This window comes from Schistocerca nitens, chromosome 5 (genome assembly GCF_023898315.1).
Source record: "Schistocerca nitens isolate TAMUIC-IGC-003100 chromosome 5, iqSchNite1.1, whole genome shotgun sequence".
Classification (NCBI taxonomy): domain Eukaryota; kingdom Metazoa; phylum Arthropoda; class Insecta; order Orthoptera; family Acrididae; genus Schistocerca; species Schistocerca nitens.
Window position 1 is genome coordinate 232172527 of NC_064618.1, and position 22031 is coordinate 232194557.

The window sequence follows — 22031 nt, forward strand, 5'->3', positions numbered from 1 at the left end:
ATGCACCAAGTGCCTATCCGCTGCAGATCTTCCTGCATTTTGCTGCAATTTTCTAATGCTGCAACTTCTCTGTATACTACAGCATCATCCGCGAGAAGCCGCATGGAACTTCCGACACTATCTACTAGGTCATTTATATATATATATTTGAAAAGCAATGGTCCCATAACACTCCCCTGTGGCACGCCAGAGGTTACTTTAACGTCTGTAGACGTCTCTCCATTGCGAACAACATGCTGTGTTCTATTTGCTAAAAGCTCTTCAATCCAGCGACACAGCTGGTTTGATATTCCGTAGGCTCTTACTTGAACTGCATCGAACGCCTTCCGGAAGGCAAGGAAAATAGCATCTACCTGGGAGCCTGTATCTAATATTTTCTGGGTCTCATGAACAACCTACAAGACTAATAGAACCCCGGGGATGAGTCCCAGAAGAATCCCGTTTCTATGCACGGCCTTTTGGAAAACATCAGCTGGCGAGAAAGCCCAAGAGGGTAGACCTGCAGTTTTCGAACGGTGGAGGCGCTTAGCTTAGAAAGTGCGATGCGGAGCAGAATGTGGTCCGATCTCCCCTCGCAAAATCCTCTGCCAGTGTGCCAACGGTGGCACACTTGGCAGGTCATTGCCGATGCGCATCACAAAGTGCGGCGGGCGTGTTGGCGCCACAGGCGCGGCGCAGAGCGGCGTGTAGCAACAGCTGCGACCCCGCAGGCTGCGCGCCGAATGCTCAATCACCTCCGAACGATGCGTTCGCAGAAACGAGACTGGCATGGAGCCTCCTCGCTGCAAAGCAGCCCAGTCTCCTTGACGTCACAATGAATCCCACAGGCGCAAGGTACACTACTGGCCATTAAAATTGCTACACTAAGAAGAAATGCAGATCATTAACGGCTATTCATTGGACAAATATATTATACCAGAACTGACATGTGATTTCATTTTCACGCAATTTGGGTGCATAGATCCTGAGAAATCAGTACCCAGAACAACCACATCTGGCCGTAATAACGGCCTTGATGCGCCTGAGCATCGAGTCAAACAAAGCTTGGATGGCGTGTACAGGTACAGCTGCGCATGCAGATTCAACACGATACCACAGTTCATCAAGAGTAATGACTGGCGTATTGTGACGAGCCAGTTGCTCGGCCATCATTGACCAGACGTTTTCAATTGGTGAGAGATCTGGAGAATGTGCAGGCCAGGGCTGCAGTCGAACATTTTCTGTATCCAGAAAGGCCCGTACAGGACCTGCAACATGCGATCGTGCATTATCCTGCTGAATCGTAGGGTTTCGCAGGGATCGAATGAAGGGTAGAGCCACGGGTCGTAACACATCTGAAATGTAACGTCCACTGTTCAAAGTGCCGTCAATGCGAACAAGAGGTGACCGAGACGTGTAACCAATGGGACCCCATACCATCACGCCGGGTGATACGCCAGTATGGCGATGACGTATACACGTTTCCAATGTGCGTTCACTGCGATGTCGCCAAATACGGATGCGACCATCATGATGCTGTAAACAGAACCTGGATTAGTCCGAAAAAGAAATGGCGTTTTCCCATTCGTGCACCCAGATTCGTCGTTCAGTACACCATCGCAGGCGCTCCTACCTGTGATGCAGCGTCAAGGGTAACCGCAGCCACGGCCTCCGAACTGAGAGTCCATGCTGCTGCAAACGTCGTCGAACTATTCGTGCAGATGGTTGTTGTCTTGCAAACGTCCCCATCTGTTGACTCAGGGACCGAGACGTGGCTGCACGATCCATTACAGCCATGCGGATAAGATGCCTGTCATCTCGACTGCTAGTGATACGAGGCCGTTGGGACCCAGCACGGCGTTCCGTATTACCCCCCTGAACCCACTGATTCCATATTCTGCTAAGAGTCATTCTATCTCGACCAATACGAGCATGTCGCGATATGATAAACCGCAATCGCGATAGGCTACAATCCGACCTTTATCAAAGTCGAAAACGTTATGGTACGCATTTCTCCTCCTTACACGAGGCATCACAACAACGTTTCACTAGGCAACGCCGGTCAACTGCTGTTTGTGTATGAGAAATCGGTTGGAATCTTTTCTCATGTCAGCACGTTGTATGTGTCGCCACCGGCGCCTTCCTTGTGTGAATTCTCTGAAAAGCTAATCATTTGCATATCACAGGGTCGTCTTTCTGTCGGTTAAATTTCGCGTCTGTAGCACGTCATCTTCGTGATGTAGCAATTTTAATGGCCAGTAGTGTAAAATTTATATTGACACCACGTTATCTTATTCCACGAAATTTCGGGATTAAAGCCGGATGACGTCGACTTCTTGCCACGATATTTCAGCTGACAACAAGATGTGTTGAACTTGATCGCCACACTCGCCTTTCCCAGTACGTCAGCCACAGCTGAGCATTGTATCTCCACAGGGCATTCCATGGATTGTTCTGCCACGGAAATCGTGGCCTCGACGATATCGTTCTGGGGTTCAGTTATTAAGGAAGCGGTGGTAATACTTTTGGCGGAAGTTATTAATCGTGAATGTAACCTTCAAATGGATAAGACGTGAGACCTGGTGACTTCTTTAATATCTTCCGAAAGAAAACATTTCATGGCTAATGTCGCGTCCAATGGCAGTTAATTTTACTAATTTGACATCCGAATTTTCACTCTGGAGCCCTCTTTTCAACAAAGAGCGCGAATGCAGGGTCACCATTACGCATGCACCTGCGCACCATAGATGGAGCATATTCGAGGATAGCGCGAAAGTCGACAGAGGTCGATTATGCAGATGCTGCCTTCGCGCATACATCTCAGGACAATTTTTGGTACAAAGTTCCAGATGTTAACTGGGAATCTCCAGTGCAACAGCAACACAATCCCCTGAGGATGGCTGAAAGGTTGAGAGCCTAAATATCGTGGCAAGAAGTCTAAGTCAACCTTCTTCAATTCAGAAACTTTATGGAATACTTTTTACGCCGGGAGAATTTATAGACTTACTTCTTGGTTCAAATGGCTCTGAGCACTATGGGACTTAACATCTGAGGTCATAAGTCCCCTAGAACATAGAAGTGCTTAAACCTAACTAACCTAAGGACATCACACACATCCATGCCCGAGGCAGGATTCGAACCTGCGACCGTAGCGGTCGCGTGGTTCCAGACTGAAGTGCCTAGAACCGCTCGGCCACACTGGCCGGCAGACTTACATCTTGTTTATCTGCTAATTTCGTAGTGGGGACACACAAATCGACATAAGAACCCCAATAAACGAGAACAAGTCGAAGAAAATCTTTTTACTGGCCGGGTTTGAGGCATTACAGTTTTGTAAATCTTCCTTCCCTTTCTTTTCTCCATTCATGAATTAAGTGATTTCATCTGTTTCGATCAACAAAGTCCAGCCATCTTTTGCGTGTTGTTCTTCCCTTCTTACCCCTCTAGTTTGTATTTAAGAATTTCTTCTGGATGTCTGATTTTATATATTCTGACTACATGTTCCCACCTTCTGTTTCTGTCTGTCCATTGAATCAACTTGTAATTCATTTCTGATAGCTTCATTTCTGATACTGTCGTCCGTAGTTGACCCCTTGCGGAGAAATCTCGTTCCTGCAGCTTGTATCCTGTGTAGGAACCCACGTTTCAGATACTTAGAGCATCGCAGGAAGTTTCATGACTATAGAACTTCATCTGTGTCTCTTTCGTAACCTTTTTAGCGGATTTCTAATTGTTCCACAAATTTTGTTAAATTTTAGGATGTCGTTATCAATCGTATTGGCAAAATTTCGTCTTACATAAGAGACGGAGCACTGAAACTGGGTTAAATGTGTCAGAATTACATTATTTATTATAATTTTAGATCTTAGAATGTCATGATATTTTCGTAAATAGGCGACCCCAACACCGGTTATGAATGAAGGAGGGGTAGGAGGAAAACGTCGTTAAAAACTCGATCTATCTGATCCGGGTGATGGTACTTTGTTAAGTGTCCGTTGCCCTGTTTACGGTGAAGACTATCACGAACGTCGAAGTAACATGGGTCCACGCACTGAACGGAGACAGCAACGCTCTCTGTTGAGAAGTTGGATTGGAAGATTTTAAATGGCTGCCCCTTCACCTCCCTTACACTGCACAGTGCTCGTAATGCGACCAGCGGTCACCTAAATTATTGACAACTCAATAGAGAATCTTTCTCGTAGATTCAAATTGTACGTCGGACCGAGACACGAGCACGGAACCATATCACTGTCTTTCAAGGGCGATGTTCTTACCGACTGTACACACAGGCATGAAGGCAAATTTCCGGGTTCATTTCTATAATGTCACTACCGCGATTAGACTGTTTTTTATTTGCAGTGTTACATTTACGCGATCATTATTTCGGCTTTAAAGTGTCATTATCAAGTGTTTTAATGTTACACATTGCCTAAGATGGCATACTGTCGTATTTAAAATACACTATTAAACACATTGTCTAAGGGTTAATATGTGTCTAATAGTATATTTTAAATACGACAGGCCATCTTAGGTACTGTACAACATTAAAACACTTGATATAGGTACTTTAAAGCCGAAATCATAATCGTGTAAATGTAACACTGCAAATAAAAAACAGTCTTATGGCGGTGCTGACTTTAAAAAAATATATATTATGACTGTGGCTCCACATTATGAAAAAATTATTCCGGGTTCATGCCTCGGTCTGACACACAGATTTAAGCTACCAGGAAATTTAAACACAGCGCTAACTCCGCTGTGGAGTGAGTGACCCATCCTGCGGTTGAAAAACACTTCATATGTATCTGACGGAATAAAAATTCCGACCTTGCCGTCAATCGAGCGTTGAAATGAATTCAGCTAGGACAAGTGAAAATTTGTGCCGGACCGGGACTCGAACCTGAAAATCCCGCTTCGGCAGTTCGATCACGCTTCCCCTCCTACCAAAATTCCCAAAATGTCGCGCACTACATGCGGAGCATCCCCTGTCCATCACCCTCTTCGCTCGCAGCCTTACGCTGGTCTCCGCGAGAGATCGGACGAAGGAGTGCATCAACAATGAATGATCGTTAACTCCCGTCAAGCTGCATATACAAGTATTTATATGTATTGTCTTCTACTAGCGTTTGTTTTCTTGCAATCAGCCGTTCAGGTTCTTACCGCTTGGTTAAACAGCCCAGCCAGGATGTAACGAATTCGGTCTTGAATCCCAATGCTAATCGATCATTTGTTTTTGGTGATGTCGCACAGATCCGATTCTTAAAGCATCATCAAAAAAATGAAAGCGGATGAAACTGGCAGCTAGGAGACCAAATAATTGTGTTACAATGTGCTATGAAGTAACATCCTGATGGAAAGAAGTTTCAAAGTTTTGCATAATATTTAAAGGCTCCAGCAACCCTGTATACCGACCCAGAGTAACTCTGTAAAGCATTCTTTAAGAACTACCATCAGCCGAAAATGTTTGACGATACAGCACACCAACCACTTGTGGAAAGGCTGCCCTTAATAAGGATTTTCTTCTGTGGTGGGATAGAAGTGGCTAATAAACTTCTAATTCTGTTATCTTTTGTTATTTTTGTTGGGAAAAAGCTAATAGCAACTGGTGATCTTCCTCTTTCAGTTCTTGCATAATGCACAGGTTTTTTAGAATGAAAGATTAAAACTACATAGAAGAATCTTTCGTGAAACGCTGACAACAGGTCTTCCGCATACGAAATGAACAAAGTCGCACTGTAAGACTGACATTCGTACAATATCAATATTTTTGAGAGTACGTGTACTTCTCCGAGGTTCTCTGCACACGTCCCAAACTATAACTGTTTTTGGAAAACACACTTATGGCAAAATCACGCCGTGACTCTATGATTATCGAGTGGGCACATTATCAGAAGCTTTCGATCCTTGTTCTGCAGTGTGGTCTACGTCATTTGGCTACCACGAATTTCAGAAGTTCTCTTTATTTGTGACTTTGTACTTTGTTAGTAGCTCCAGACGTGCCCTGTAACACAATGTTGTGCAAACTCTCTCCATTTATACCTATCTTCTATACTTGTTTAAGTACATTTCACGTAGGTATGGTCCCACGGCTCGTAAATGCTTATAAAACGCCATGACGACCTAGATAACTGCTACATGAACAAAAGCTTGTTTTAATTATCAGTTTCGATCACAGGTAGCAGTATAACGTTTATAAAAGAAATCATCCTAATGCACTTAATAATGGCATAGCAGGCATGTAATTATTCACCCCAAGCGCAGTTACGCTATACCGTCTATACTGACTCTAGCCTAGACAGAATTTGGAGAGACAGAGAATACACAAGTCCCTTCATGTACTCCATCCCCACCTGAAGCTACTCATTGACAGTTAAATCCTGTTCTAACACAGTGTGGGGATGTTGATTACGACGTTTCACTGGCTATTGTATTTACACTGTCCAGTCACATTAGTGTGGTCACCTAACACAAGCTTGAATAAACACCTTTTGCAGCACAATATGCCGTTCTGGAAGGTAACGACGGGGATGTGGAGCCATGTCGACCTCAGTGGAGTGGACAGCTGCTCTAGTTTTCTCAGTTGAGGGTCCATGGCGTCCACAGTCCTATCGAGGTGGTCCCACAGACTGTCGATTGGGTTTTAAATGCAGGAAATTTGGTGGCCAGAGGAGTACGGTAAACTCATCACGCTGCTCATTGAACCACGCTCGTGCACTGCCAGTTGTGTGACATGTTGCAATTTCCTGCAATTAGATCCATCGTGCCGAGGAAAAAACAAACTGCGTATAGGGGTGGACATGATCCTCAAGGATAGATGCTCTTCTGGAAAGGCCACCTGTCACAACTCCGTGGACGTCCAGTTGCGTTACTGGTATACAAATTCCAGCCTTCGTTGCAGATGAACCAGCAGTCAGCACTGATGACTGAACCTGGCGCCTGCTGCGGAGGCCCATACGCAACAACGATCGCTGAATGGTCGCTGAGGAGACACTTTTGGTAGCCCCATATTTTAGCTGGGCAGTCAGCTGTTCAGCAGTCGCGCGTCTATTTGCCGCCGGCCGCTGTGGCCGAACGGTTCCAGGCGCTTCAGTCCGGAACCGCGCTGTTTCTACGGTCGCAGGTTCGAATGCTGCCTCGGGCATGGATGTGTGTAATGTCCTTAGGTTAGTTAGGTTTAAGTAGTTCTAAGTCTAGGGGACTGATAAGTCCCATACTGCATAGAGCCATTTGTACCAATCTATTTTCCCATATCCATTTCCAGAGCCGTCCTTCACCCTTCTCAACTGTGGCGTGTGGTGTTTCACGGCTGCCCCGGAGCCAGATTTGGATAGCGCCATTTTCTGTGCACAGTATACCTTATGGACGCCGGCTCGCCAAAAGTTTACAAACGAAGCCGTTTTTCAAAAGCTTCCACCCTTGGCCCGAAAGCCATGCTTTACATACCCTACACGCTTTACATGCTCTCGATTCTGCCACCTGACGTCTGTGAGTGATTATTTCACGTTGATGTCGAACTTAGGTGATGCTCACATTAATGTGATTGGACTGTGTCGTATCAAACGTTTTCTGTGGCATACAGGTCTTGTGGTTTCACAGGCAAATCGAGGTGCGACGAAGTACAAATAGCTGGGTAAAGCTGCCACCATCCCACTTCCGCTTGTTGGCGGTTTTATTCAGGATGGAATGGGAACACCATCCCGCTCTGCATGCTTGCCAAATTTATATTCCCCCTTATCCTATTGCTCTGTTACTTGATTTATGACCCGCTGAGGGTTGTTGATTTATGACATCCAGGGGGTAATCCATCCTTCTGAGGAACTCCCATCTCTCCCCTCCCCCTCCTTCTCCCAACCATCAAGTTGACGTTCTGATGGGAATGAGTGCACTCAAATCCGTAAAGTGACGACAGATTGTTGTGCAATCAGTATTTTATTGTAATTATGTAAGTATTAAACAGAATAATCGCAGACCCCTACCGAGAATTCATTTCCTGTACTAACATCTACCCGTACCGACGGTTAAGCCTTATTAAGAGTGATAACTATACTACTGGCCATTAAAATTGCTACACCACGAAGATGACGTGCTACAGACGTGAAATTTAACCGACAGGAAGAAGACCCTGTGATATGCAAATGATTAGCTTTTCAGAGAATTCACACAAGATTGGCGCCGGTGGCGACATATACAACGTGCCGATATGAGGGAAGTTTCCAACCGATTTCTCATACACAAACAGCAGTTGACCGGCGTTGCCTGGTGAAACGTTCTTGTGATGCCTCGTGTAAGTTTTCGACTTTGATAGAGGTCGGATTGTAGCCTATCGCGATTGCGGTTTATCATATCGCGACATTGCTGCTCGCGTTGGTCGAGATACAATGACTCTTAGCAGAATATGAAATCAGTGGGTTCAGGAGGGTAATACGGAACGCCGTGCTGGGTCCCAACGGCCTCGTATCACTAGCAGTCGAGATGACAGGCATCTTATCCGCATGGCTGTAATGGATCGTGCAGCCACGTCTCGGTCCCTGAGTCAACATATGGGGACGTTTGCAAGACAACAACCATCTGCACGAACAGTTCGACGACGTTTGCAGCAGCATGGACTCTCAGTTCGGAGGCCATGGCTGCGGTTACCCTTGACGCTGCATGGTGCGATGGTGTACTCAACGACGAATCTGGGTGCACGAATGGGAAAACGTCATTTTTTTCGGATGAATCCAGGTTCTGTTTACAGCATCATGATGGTCGCATCCGTATTTGGCGACATCGCAGTGAACGCACATTGGAAACGTGTATACGTCATCGCCATACTGGCGTATCACCCGGCGTGATGGTGTAGGGTGACATTGGTTACACGTCTCGGTCACCTCTTGTTCGCATTGACGGCACTTTGAACAGTGGACGTTAAATTACTGATGTGTTCCGACCCGTGGCTCTACCCTCCATTCGATCCCTGCCAAACCCTACATTTCAGCAGGATAATTCACGACCGCATGTTGCAGGTCCTGTACGGGCCTTTCTGGATACAGAAATGTTCGACTGCAGCCCTGGCCAGCACATTCTCCAGATCTCTCACCAACTGAAAACGTCTGGTCAATGGTGGCCGAGCCACTGGCTCGTCACAATACGCCGGTCACTACTCTAGATGAACTGTGGTATCGTGTTGAAGCTGCATGGGGAGCTGTACCTGTACACGCCATCCAAGCTCTGTTTGAGTCGATGCCCAGGCGTATCAAGGCCGTTATTACGGCCAGATGTGGTTGTTCTGCGTACTGATTTCTCAGGATCTATGTACCCAAACTGCGTGAAAATGTAATCACATGTCAGTTCTAGTGTAATATATTTGTCCAAGGATACCCGTTTATCATCTGCATTTCTTCTTTGTGTAGCAATTTTAATAGTAGTGTATGTTGGCACAACTCTTTAAGTTAAGAAGAACATTTTTTCCTGTATTTGAGCTGTGCACAGAGAATTCTGAGCTTCTAGCGCTTACGAAAGTACGCACGACGGTAAAGACTTTGCGGTGCTAGTCGCACTGAGCTGCTGGCCCCCTCTGCCTGCTGCCCGGGGGAGCCCCTGGCAGTACTGACCCGCGCAGCAGCCGCTGTTGTGCGCCGGTGTCCGCTGTTGCGTCACGAGTAGCGCGCTCCGCATTACAATGCACAGCTGTGGCTGCGAGTATGGCTCGCGGAGAGGACCGGGCACTGCGAGTAATGCCGTAACTATGCTAATGCCCACTGCACAGCCGCGCCTCGCGCTCTGAACATACGAGGGGCAGTTGTAAGGCTTTACCGCCACGGAAAATTAAAACACGTCTTGTAAAACTTAAACAAATGACATTATCAACAAATTTCTCCCAAAATTTGAAATATAAAACCATGGGAAACGCGATCTGACTCGGCAGAAACTTCACAAATGCAATAGTGTTTGTTTCAAAAATGACCGGTATATTTGAAATGGCAATAAAAACTAAACGAGCAGCGATAGAAATACACCGTTTGTTGCAATATGCTTGGGACAACAGTACATTTTCAGGCGGACAAACTTTCGAAATTACAGTAGTTACAAGTTTCAACAACAGATGGCGCTGCAAGTGATGTGAAAGATATAGAAGACAACGCAGTCTGTGGGTGCGCCATTCTGTACGTCGTCTTTCTGCTGTAAGCGTGTGCTGTTCACAACGTGCAAGTGTGCTGTAGACAACATGGTTTATTCCTTAGAACAGAAGATTTTTCTGGTGTTGGAATTCCACCACCTAGAACACAGTGTTGTTGCAACAAGACGAAGTTTTCAACGGAGGTTTAATGTAACCAAAGGACAGAAAAGCGATACAATAAAGGATCTGTTTGAAAAATTTCAACGGACTGGGAACGTGACGGATGAACGTGCTGGAAAGGTAGGGCGACCACGTACGGCAACCACAGAGGGCAACGCGCAGCTAGTGCAGCAGGTGATCCAACAGCGGCCTCGGGTTTCCGTTCGCCGTGTTGCAGCTGCGGTCCAAATGACGCCAACGTCCACGCATCGTCTCATGCGCCAGAGTTTACACCTCTATCCATACAAAATTCAAACGCGGCAACCCCTCAGCGCCGCTACCATTGCTGCACGAGAGACATTCGCTAACGATATAGTGCACAGGATTGATGACGGCGATATGCATGTGGGCAGCATTTGGTTTACTGACGAAGCTTATTTTTACCTGGACGGCTTCGTCAATAAACAGAACTGGCGCATATGGGGAACCGAAAAGCCCCATGTTGCAGTCCCATCGTCCCTGCATCCTCAAAAAGTACTGGTCTGGGCCGCCATGTCTTCCAAAGGAATCATTGGCCCATTTTTCAGATCCGAAACGATTACTGCATCACGCTATCTAGATATTCTTCGTGAATTTGTGGCGGTACAAACTGCCTTAGACGACACTGCGAACACCTCGTAGTTTATGCAAGATGGTGCCCGGCCACATCGCACGGCCGACGTCTTTAATTTCCTGAATGAATATTTCGATGATCGTGTGATTGCTTTGGGCTATCCGAAACATACAGGAGGCGGCGTGGATTGGCCTCCCTATTCGTCAGACATGAACCCCTGTGACTTCTTTCTGTGGGGACACTTGAAAGACCAGGTGTACCGCCAGAATCCAGAAACAACTGAACAGCTGAAGCAGTACATCTCATCTGCATGTGAAGCCATTCCGCCAGACACGTTGTCAAAGGTTTCGGGTAATTTCATTCAGAGACTACGCCATATTATTGCTACGCATGGTGGATATGTGGAAAATATCGTACTATAGAGTTTCCCAGACCGCAGCGCCATCTGTTGTTGCAAATTGTAACTACTGTAATTTCGAAAGTTTGTCTGCCTGAAAATGTACTGTTGTCCCAAGCATATTGCAACAAACGGTGTATTTCTATCGCTGCTCGTTTAGTTTTTATTGCCGTTTCAAATATACCGGTCATTTTTGAAACACCCTATATATATATATATATATATATATATATATATATATATATATATATGTGTGTGTGTGTGTGTGTGTGTGTGTGTGTGTGTGTGTGTGTGTGTGTGTGTGTCTGTACACGCTGCCTTAACAAGCGATAAGTAATATGTAATGAACATTCCCTTATAGGCTCGGTTGTGCCGGGGAAATATGCTTGCCATCTTTTACATTATTTGAAAAATACTAAACAGTAAGCTACAGGGTGGCGCACGAAATGTGTTACCATTTTGTTTTTGAATATAAACTTTATTGTCAATACAATCTGAAAGGAACATATACTACAAGGAAGATCTGTCCATGAACATTTGTTCTAACTCAGCACATGCTCAATATGTTCACCATTTCGTTTCCTAACTTCCTTCAAACGAACACTGAAGTTAGCGATTACCCTACGGCACATGTCTTCCGTAATTTCACTTCAAGCTTGAAGAATTAGTTTTCTGAGCACCATTAAATTCCACAGCTTCTTGCTACTGCCTTGCCCCTTCAACATGTAGTGGTTCATGAAAGATGGAGAAAGGCCACATACTGCAAACACTGTGTTGGAGTTTTTACACGAGCATTTCGATATGCGGATCATTTCACTCAGGTTTCCAGGCCGCTTCCATGACGGACACAATACGCCCCCCAATAGTCCAGACCTCAATCCACGTGACTTCTTTCTTTGGGGGTACCTAAAGGAAAAAAAATTCCCGAAACGTCCACGTGATTTAATGGAGCTCAGAAGATACAGTGAAATTACGGAAGACATGTGCCGTAGGGTAATCACAAACTTCAGTGTTCGTTTGAAGGTAGTTAGGAAACGAAATGGTGGACATATTGAGCATGTGCTGAGTTAGAACAAATCTCCATGGACGAATCTTAATTGTAGTATATGTTCTTTTCAGATTGTATTGACAATAAAGTTTATATTCAAAAGCAAAATGGTAACACATTTCTTGCGCCACCCCTTATGTGTGGACCTGAAAATTATCAAACTACTACCATAAATCCTTACTCAAGCGCTGAAAAATATTACGAAACGTGGAGCATGCGTTGCAAAGTGAACAAGTGCTCCGCTTTCAAAACATAGCACACAGAATAAATGGGATAGGTTCCATGAGGCCACCTCATATCAGTATGAATGAACAAAGCCCTGTCACGACATATGTGGACAACGGAAATCCTTTACTCCAATAAATATGGATACGAAAATCTGAGAAATCAATGTTACAATGTTCGAAAAAATTGTACATAAATGTTAGTCCCACATCGACAATATACATCAGTACAAGTGATGCATAAGATCGTAAATCATATAATCAGTTGATGAAATACATGGTGAAGCTATAAAATTTTTCCCTTGTTTTGGTAAGATAGAGATACAGAAATATTGAGTGATTTATATTGACGGATGGAATAGATATAATTGGATACCATCACCCATGTGAGCATGTGAATTCGAATGGTTCAAAAAATAATAAGGAAATCCAGTTGCAGATATTCTAATATACATTACTAGAAGCTATTGTGAATATACGTTAATTGAAAATTTACTTGAAACACAAGAACTGGAGTAGAACGCGATTTGTTACGCCGTACAGAGGGCAGAAATATTACCCAGTGGGACCATACAGCTTTCTAAAGCATAGAAACACCACCACCTTCCGCCAGAACGTCTTAGCAGCAGGAAAGGAGGGTTTAGATGCTAGTATAAAAGCTTCCTGGGCATACGATACTTTTACAAACAAGTGACTCGCGCCAGGCATACTTGTGCGTATTGTATGAAATTGTGAAACAGGGCGGAGAGCAAGGAGCCGACGTGTTCCAAAGTAAATGTCTGCAGCCCTGTTACATTCTCGCACCACAGTGTTATGACATAAAGCTAGAGGAGCCATAAGTGCCGGCCGAAGTGGCCGTGCGGTTAAAGGCGCTGCAGTCTGGAACCGCAAGACCGCTACGGTCGCAGGTTCGAATCCTGCCTCGGGCATGGATGTTTGTGATGTCCTTAGGTTAGTTAGGTTTAACTAGTTCTAAATTCTAGGGGACTAATGACCTCAGCAGTTCAGTCCCATAGTGCTCAGAGCCATTTGAACCATTTTTGAGCCATAAGTAAATGGCGCAGTCCATCTCTACTTTTTTACCTGGCTCGTTTACTGGCGTGCTATGGTACCATGGCGCGAGGATTTCATTACTTTCCAGGACAACAGATAACAACTGTAAACGAAATATAACTTTTTTTCCAGATGATAGTTAAAACCGTGTAGCTACTCCTCGTACTGCAGTTTCCATTCAATCTATCTGTCCTAGCCATCCGTAATTCAGGCCAGGGGACAATCCTCATAGAGTGTTTTTGTACGCTCCAGTACCCCGACCATAGTTCTTTGGACCTCTTCTACCTCTCCTATCACATATCCCGCCTTGTTATGTCATATCTATGACATATTACTTAATAGCTTGTTTTCATCTCGAAACACAGCGGGGTTTCCTCGGTGTGCCAATCGTTTGCTTCTTGCCGTAAACAGTCATCCCTGTGAGATTCTACACAGACCTCAAAGACGAAAGACACAGTAAAGTAAAAGTGATACATAACAATACCCAATCTAATGTACTTTAGATTACATCTTTGACCTTGAAGACCACTGGTAATCTTCATTGCAGCGATCGAACAATGAACTCACATGTGCCCATCGACCATTGCTCCCTTTAAAAATGGTTCAAATGGCTCTAAGCACTATGGGACTTAACATCTGAGGTCATCAGTCCCCTAGAGTTAGAACTACTTAAACCTAACTAACATAAGGATACCACGCACATCCACTCCTGTGGCAGGATTCGAACCTGCGACCGTAGCAGCAGCGCGGTTCCAGACTGAAGTGCCGAGAACCGCTCGGCCACAGCAGACGGCCTACTACTGCTCCCTTTACTTCATGACTTTCTTGTTTGTAAGGATAATTATAACACCCTTTATTATTATTAGGGTCGATCAAAATGTTTGCATTTGAGGGTGGTGTTGTGGCGAATGTAATATATTCTGAAAGTCCCATTCGGGTATATAAGCACCAATATATAGGCAAGGGATTAGTGTGGCGCCGCGCGGGATTAGCCGAGCGGTCTCAGGCGCTACAGTCATGGACTGTGCGGCTAGTCCCGGCGGAGGTTCGAGTCCTCCCTCGGGCACGGGTGGTTGTGTTTGTCCTTAGAATAATTTAGGTTAAGTAGTGTGTAAGCTTAGGGACTGATAACCTTAGCAGTTAAGTCCCATAAGATTTCACACACATACATATTAGTGTGGCATTCGTGTCTTTCCAACATGCATCCGCTAAATCCGGAAACGTGAACCATGGCGAAGTTGTTACCAAACAGGCCCAACGTGCTACTATTCTTTTCTTGACTGCCGAAGAATAAACACTGCTAGACATCCATCGGAGAATGTAGAATGTATATGTGCATGTGCATGGGACAGCATGTCTGAAACGTGGGACTCATGGCAAGCAGGAAAGGTATTGATGAGTCCTAATCAGTTACCGTTGGTTGCACAGAAGGCACATACACTTTATTTTTAAAAAACAAATCTCTCAACAATCATTTTTAAAAGATATACGAAGACAGTAACTTGTTCTCGAAAGAACAGTCACTGTTGATGACCGTGCAGCTTTTCCCTGAAATAAATTATGACTAACTGACAACCTCAGCTGCCGACAGGTGTTGTTGTTATACCTCAATGTGGATAGCTGAAAATGTGTGCCCGAACGGGACTCGAACCCGGGATCTCCTGCTTACATGGCAGACGCTCTATCCATCTGAGGCACCGAGGCTCTGTGTCCTCGGTGGCTCAGATGGATAGAGCGTCTGCCATGTAAGCAAGAGATCCCGGGTTCGAGTCCCGTTCGGGCATACATTTTCAGCTGTCCACATTGAGGTATAACAACAACACCTGTCGGCAGCTGAGGTTGTCAGTTAGTCATCATTTATTTTTAAAAGATTTCACTACACTGGCAGCTGAAACCCTTATTAGAAGAATTGCAAGTTATTGACGGCTGAAGGCCACAAGCAATGTTACACACAATCAACGGCCGAAGGCCTGATTACGAAGGTTTGTAATTATTCATCGGCTGAAGGTCGGAAGCAATTTAAAAAATACACAACGGCTGAAGGCCTGAATTACCCATAAGGCTGACAATTATTCGTTTAAAAATACCAAAAACCCTTTTAACAATCTTAATAACTGTAACAAGTTATAATGATGGCTAAAGGCCTCACTGAAACGGATTGAAAATTATTTGTCTGCTGAAGACCACAAGCAATGTTACAAACAATTAACGGCTGAAGGCCCGAATTACAAGTGGGGAAGGCAATAACATGTTAAAACATAAGGGTAAATTTTAAGCAATTATTATACACTCCTGGAAATGGAAAAAAGAACACATTGACACCGGTGTGTCAGACCCACCATACTTGCTCCGGACACTGCGAGAGGGCTGTACAAGCAATGATCACACGCACGGCACAGCGGACACACCAGGAACCGCGGTGTTGGCCGTCGAATGGCGCTAGCTGCGCAGCATTTGTGCACCGCCGCCGTCAGTGTCAGCCAGTTTGCCGTGGCATACGGAGCTCCATCGCAGTCTTTCACACTGGTAGCATGCCGCGACAGCGTGGACGTGAACCGTATGTGCAGTTGACGGACTTTGAGCGAGGGCGTATAGTGGGCATGCGGGAGGCCGGGTGGACGTACCGCCGAATTGCTCAACACGTGGGGCGTGAGGTCTCCACAGTACATCGATGTTGTCGCCAGTGGTCGGCGGAAGGTGCACGTGCCCGTCGACCTGGGACCGGACCGCAGCGACGCACGGATGCACGCCAAGACCGTAGGATCCTACGCAGTGCCGTAGGGGACCGCACCGCCACTTCCCAGCAAATTAGGGACACTGTTGCTCCTGGGGTATCGGCGAGGACCATTCGCAACCGTCTCCATGAAGCTGGGCTACGGTCCCGCACACCGTTAGGCCGTCTTCCGCTCACGCCCCAAGATCGTGCAGCCCGCCTCCAGTGGTGTCGCGACAGGCGTGAATGGAGGGACGAATGGAGACGTGTCGTCTTCAGCGATGAGAGTCGCTTCTGCCTTGGTGCCAATGATGGTCGTATGCGTGTTTGGCGCCGTGCAGGTGAGCGCCACAATCAGGACTGCATACGACCGAGGCACACAGGGCCAACACCCGGCATCATGGTGTGGGGAGCGATCTCCTACACTGGCCGTACACCACTGGTGATCGTCGAGGGGACACTGAATAGTGCACGGTACATCCAAACCGTCATCGAACCCATCGTTCTACCATTCCTAGACCGGCAAGGGAACTTGCTGTTCCAACAGGACAATGCACGTCCGCATGTATCCCGTGCCACCCAACGTGCTCTAGAAGGTGTAAGTCGACTACCCTGGCCAGCAAGATCTCCGGATGTGTCCCCCATTGAGCATGTTTGGGACTGGATGAAGCGTCGTCTCACGCGGTCTGCACGTCCAGCACGAACGCTGGTCCAACTGAGGCGCCAGGTGGAAATGGCATGGCAAGCCGTTCCACAGGACTACATCCAGCATCTCTACGATCGTCTCGATGGGAGAATAGCAGCCTGCATTGCTGCGAAAGGTGGATATACACTGTACTAGTGCCGACATTGTGCATGCTCTGTTGCCTGTGTCAATGTGCCTGTGGTTCTGTCAGTGTGATCATGTGATGTATCTGACCCCAGGAATGTGTCAATAAAGTTTCCCCTTCCTGGGACAATGAATTCACGGTGTTCTTATTTCAATTTCCAGGAGTGTAACTTGTCCAAATAAGACAGAGTGATCCACAGAAAGTGCTCCCTGGATCGATCTGAGGAAGGTGACTACAGCTGTGTAAGCGGTGAGACAGGCAGCCAAGAGCTGTAGCCACGTAGCAGGTTGGCAACTCACACTAGGGGTAGTTTAAGCGCCGACCGACCGGCTAACCCTCGGTCCGACAGTGCCTGTACGCTGCCCGCGGTCCCAGCCTGGCCTCACGCTGCGGACCTCCTCGCTGCTCCGTCCCAAGCCGAACTGATGTCCGTTTGCCACTCTTCACCAAATCCAATATGCAGACAGCATTAAAATAACTGCAGGATTAAAATAACTGCTCCTTCAAAACCACAAGATACACACTGATTCGGGAAAACAATTCCACCAACAGCTCACAATACTAAAACCAGTCACTGTCAAACAACACGGACGAATTATAAGTCGTCACAAACACAGAGAAGCCAGAAGCGGTTGGAAGACCAAAATGCACGTCGTCCGCTGCGACTACCGACCGAACGACCAACCAATGGCCGTCCCCACTCAAGTCAGGCACGGGAACTATCCCAGTATAAATCGTCGACAGATAACTTATTGCCATGAGGTAACTTCGACGGGCGGACACACATAGAGGAGAAAGTTGCACTACTCGAATGTCACGGTCCATTCAACGACAACTCGCTGAAACCAGATCTTGACGTGGTAGTGGACTGTCGCGACCACATCCTTCCGTCGGACAGTGCACGTGTGTCGCCAGCGGTCGGGCGAGTACTGGTTGTCCGGACCTCACTGCTGCTCCATCCCAACTCAACTCGCTCGACACACGACGACCCGGAAATACTAGAGGCTGCTCCATAGATGGTGCCACAGTAAGCGCTATCGGTAAGCGCTGCAGCTGCCACTCACGGATAGGAAACGCAAGCAAACTTAGTGGCGCCAGTGAACACAGAAAACGAGACGGCACTATCGCTATTACAAGATACCAAGCTATGAACGGCATCAACGCGAGCCGCACACGGCTCAATGTCTGTTGAAAACCGTCGTTGTGGAATAGTGTGCCAAGTTCGGTGCTGGTCGCGGTTCGATACAAGACGCCAGTCGATCTGGCATGCCAGCCTCATCCATTACGGTCAACACTAAGTGAGAGACACTTGAGCATACGCCCTATAGTCGTGATCTCTCCCCATGCGATTATCACGCCTCTGGTCCCTTCAAAACAATGTCTTGAAGGTTCAACAGTTCCTGTCGGATGAGGATCTGCAGCATGCTGTTACGGACTTCTTCACTCAGCTGCACAAAGTTTTTTTTACCGAATGGGTATCTTAGACATGGTGTGTCGGTGAGATGATTGCTCAATGTTCATGGCGATTTTGTCTGATTGGAGTATCTATCCTGGACTGTACGACCTTTGAACGGAAATTTTGTGGTGATTGATATCCGATGTTATTTGTGAATGCTCCTTGCCACCAATTTCTTCTTAATTCAGGTCGATTTATTTGGATATTTGTCATTCTCCAAGATATAAACGGTTCGCATACAAAACTTAGCTAATCCTTGCTTTTTATCATATTTCGGTCAACTGTCAACAAATTGAACTTTTCGCGATAGCATACCCCCGCAAATAATTGGATCCATCTCTGAGTTCCAATAATGTAAGTACAGTTGCCATATAAGTGGTATTCCTCCAAAATCGATGGTAGCTGTCACTTCAGTAAACATCATTGTTTATCTCCGTGTCGTTGCAGAATGCGTCGTCCGTGCTAGAATCACCTACTAAAGGTGTAATCTTCTGGTCTATTCTTTCTGATAATTGTTTCTGGACAATCCGCGTACCAATATATCTGCAAGGCTCTCCAAGTGATAGACGTACTTATATTTGGACCTACCGAGCCTTTAACGTCATTCGAGTGCACAGCGAATAAGGTTCAAATGGTTCAAACGGCTCTGAGCACTATGGGACTCAACTGCTGTGGTTATAAGTCCCCTAGAACTTAGAACTACTTAAACCTAACTAACCTAAGGACATCACACACATCCATGCCCGAGGCAGGATTCGAACCTGCGACCGTAGCGGTCGTGCGGTTCCAGACTGTAGCGCCTTTAACCGCTCGGCCACTCTGGCCGGCAGCGAATAAGGAACACACACTTTAGGGTGAGAACTTTCTGACGATTAAACTTCCTTAATTTCTGTTTGACTTACCGCCCCACCCTTCCACCACTCCTAACCCACTTGTGATCTGTAGTTTCTGTATTTAAACGTATTAGTGATTCATTAAGAAATGGGACGTGTTCAGTAGACCAAGCGTCCTGGGAGAAATATCTATTATTTCCTTGCCGATTATAGTTTTTTTTACGTGGCCGCTGATCTATTTTGTCGTTTTCTGGCCGGGGACGAAGCTAGCGTATAACTGTCATCACTGAATTGCCAAATCACTGAACGACATCCCGATCGCCACTCATAAAAACTTCCGAATGACGTCATGTAAATGAGCGAATAACCATGGTAGGTAATTTTCCCCTTTCCGAGCAATTTTATTTCCTTCTTCGTTTTATGTTATGCCTCCAATATTTCTTGGTGCCTTTATTCCAGAAGAAAAAAGTTTTGTGTAATTTAACAAAGAAATAAACATCCACGAGGTTAAAAAAATGGTGTGTAACAGTAGTTTTAGGGCATAAACGCCGGAAATGCTCTACTCTAAACGTTGGCGATAAAATGATAAATTGTGACGTAAGGGAATCAATAGGTGATACCCAATTTTGCACAAATCTTCAGCGAGCTTGGAAGTTTAAAAAGACACTACAAGATTGAACAAAAAGAAGAATTTAATTTCGAGACTCATGACAATAATGACTTGGCGCCTTCGTAAAGTAATAAACAGTCGTCTGTAAAATTGCTTCAGCTGTTGTTAGTTACATTCCACTATAAGTGTTCACTTCGAAAGTCGTTGAGATCAGAAGCTTACAACATCGTAGGGGTGGGAAAAACTAACCGGTTAAAACCAATACTGGTACTTTGTTTCAGGATAACTAGCATATTTCGTTATTTATTTGGTTTCGGTTATAACACGTGTTTTTAATTTTTTTACTAGTAACCGGGTAAAAAACCGGAATATCAATTAGCCATAGCAGCAGTGCTAATTTTTCTCGTTTTTAAATAAACCTTTCATAAAAAAAAGAGTAACTTTTATTCGTAAAATTTGCATTGCTTTGAAATATTGCGTGTTCACTGAACGGGGGAAAAGCGATCACTGCTATTTTATTAACAATGTCGACAGAAACGAGCAACAAACACGTGACATAAGAAATGGCACCGAACTGCTGTGACAATAATGTACCTGTTACCATGTGGCTAGGCGTATTGGATGGTACGCGTGTACACTTAGTGTGCAAGACTTGCCCCATCTGGTGTGTATGTAGTTTCTCACTGTCGTCTGCGGACATCCGTTGTTCTGCAGAATGGCACCAACCCTAATCTGGATACATTTTACGAAGTACTATGATACATTTTACGAAGTACAATGATTCAATTTCTTGGAAAGATTAATCATGGCAGCATTTATTTGAAGTAATAAAAGACGAAGGAAATTATAGTAAGAGTAATAAATTAAAAGCCGGCCGGGGTGGCCGAGCGGTTCTAGGCGCTACAGTCCGGAACCGCGCGACGGATAGGGTCGCAAGTTCGAATCCTGCATTTGGCATGGATGTGTGTGATGTCCTTAGGTTAGTTAGGTTTAAGTAGTTCTAAGTTCTAGGGGACTGATGACCTCAAAAGTTAAGTCCCATAGTGCTCAGAGCCATTTGAACCATTTTTTTTAATAAATCAAAAACTTCAAAACAATTCATTCATAGTATACAATAAAAATAGAGAGTAGCCGATCTGCTGACTGTAACTACAAAATATGCCTTTATCTGCTTGTAGCCTTTGAAATCGGACAAATTAACACAAAAAATACGGCCCTTGAGCCTCAGTTTTTACCCTTTAGCACTGATTATTCGTAATGCTCAATTAGTGGTATGATCTCCGATTGCAATACGATCTTTAAGCACAGTTTCAAAAAATTAAAATCAATAAGAGAATATTGGTGGTTTTTGTAGTATTATATCACCTATTAGTTTTAGAGAAAAAGCAGAGAATGGTGGACGGACTAAGATTTCTTTTATTTGCTTACTTAATTTAATATTTCGATTCTATGCATCTGGAAACTGAAGGAGCCAAAATTATTCAATCTTTGTTTGATTTTTTGGCTTACTATAGGAAATAATAGGAATAAAAAACCGAGTATCAGTTATCTCAGAAACCGGTTAATTTTAGCTTTTAACAGTCGGGTTAAACTTGCAAGGAAAAAATCGCTATAACCGAAATCCGGTTGTTTTAGAGATAACCGCCTCCCCTACAACATCGTCTTCCCACCTTTTTCGGAGACAGCAGTCAGTAATTAAATATCTAGCAGCTCCGCAGCGGTTATCGTTTATTCGCGTTTCACAACAATTTCACAAACCATTTGCAGGTGACATTTTATGTAGGAATTAAATTGTATGTCAAGAAGCTGATGAAAATATTTGCGTCTGTTGTTTCTTAATTCTCGCACCCATCATACAAATATAGCAGATTTATTTCAAAGAATTTTCACGGATGTTGTCTGATTATGTACTAAGTCTCTGAGTTTCTTTCCTTTCTTCCACTCAAGAAACTTATTATGATCTTAATGTAACCTTATTTACTCCAGTATTCCGGTATTACGGTTTAAAATAGTTCAA

At 45.1% G+C, this 22031-nt stretch overlaps 1 protein-coding gene across 1 annotated transcript in view; it reads right to left on the reverse strand.

The window, feature by feature from the left end:
- Nucleotides 1-22031, reverse strand: part of LOC126259486 (soluble guanylate cyclase 89Db-like) — a 497463-nt gene that overhangs the window by 305995 nt on the left and 169437 nt on the right. The gene's annotated exons all lie outside the window — the stretch shown is intronic.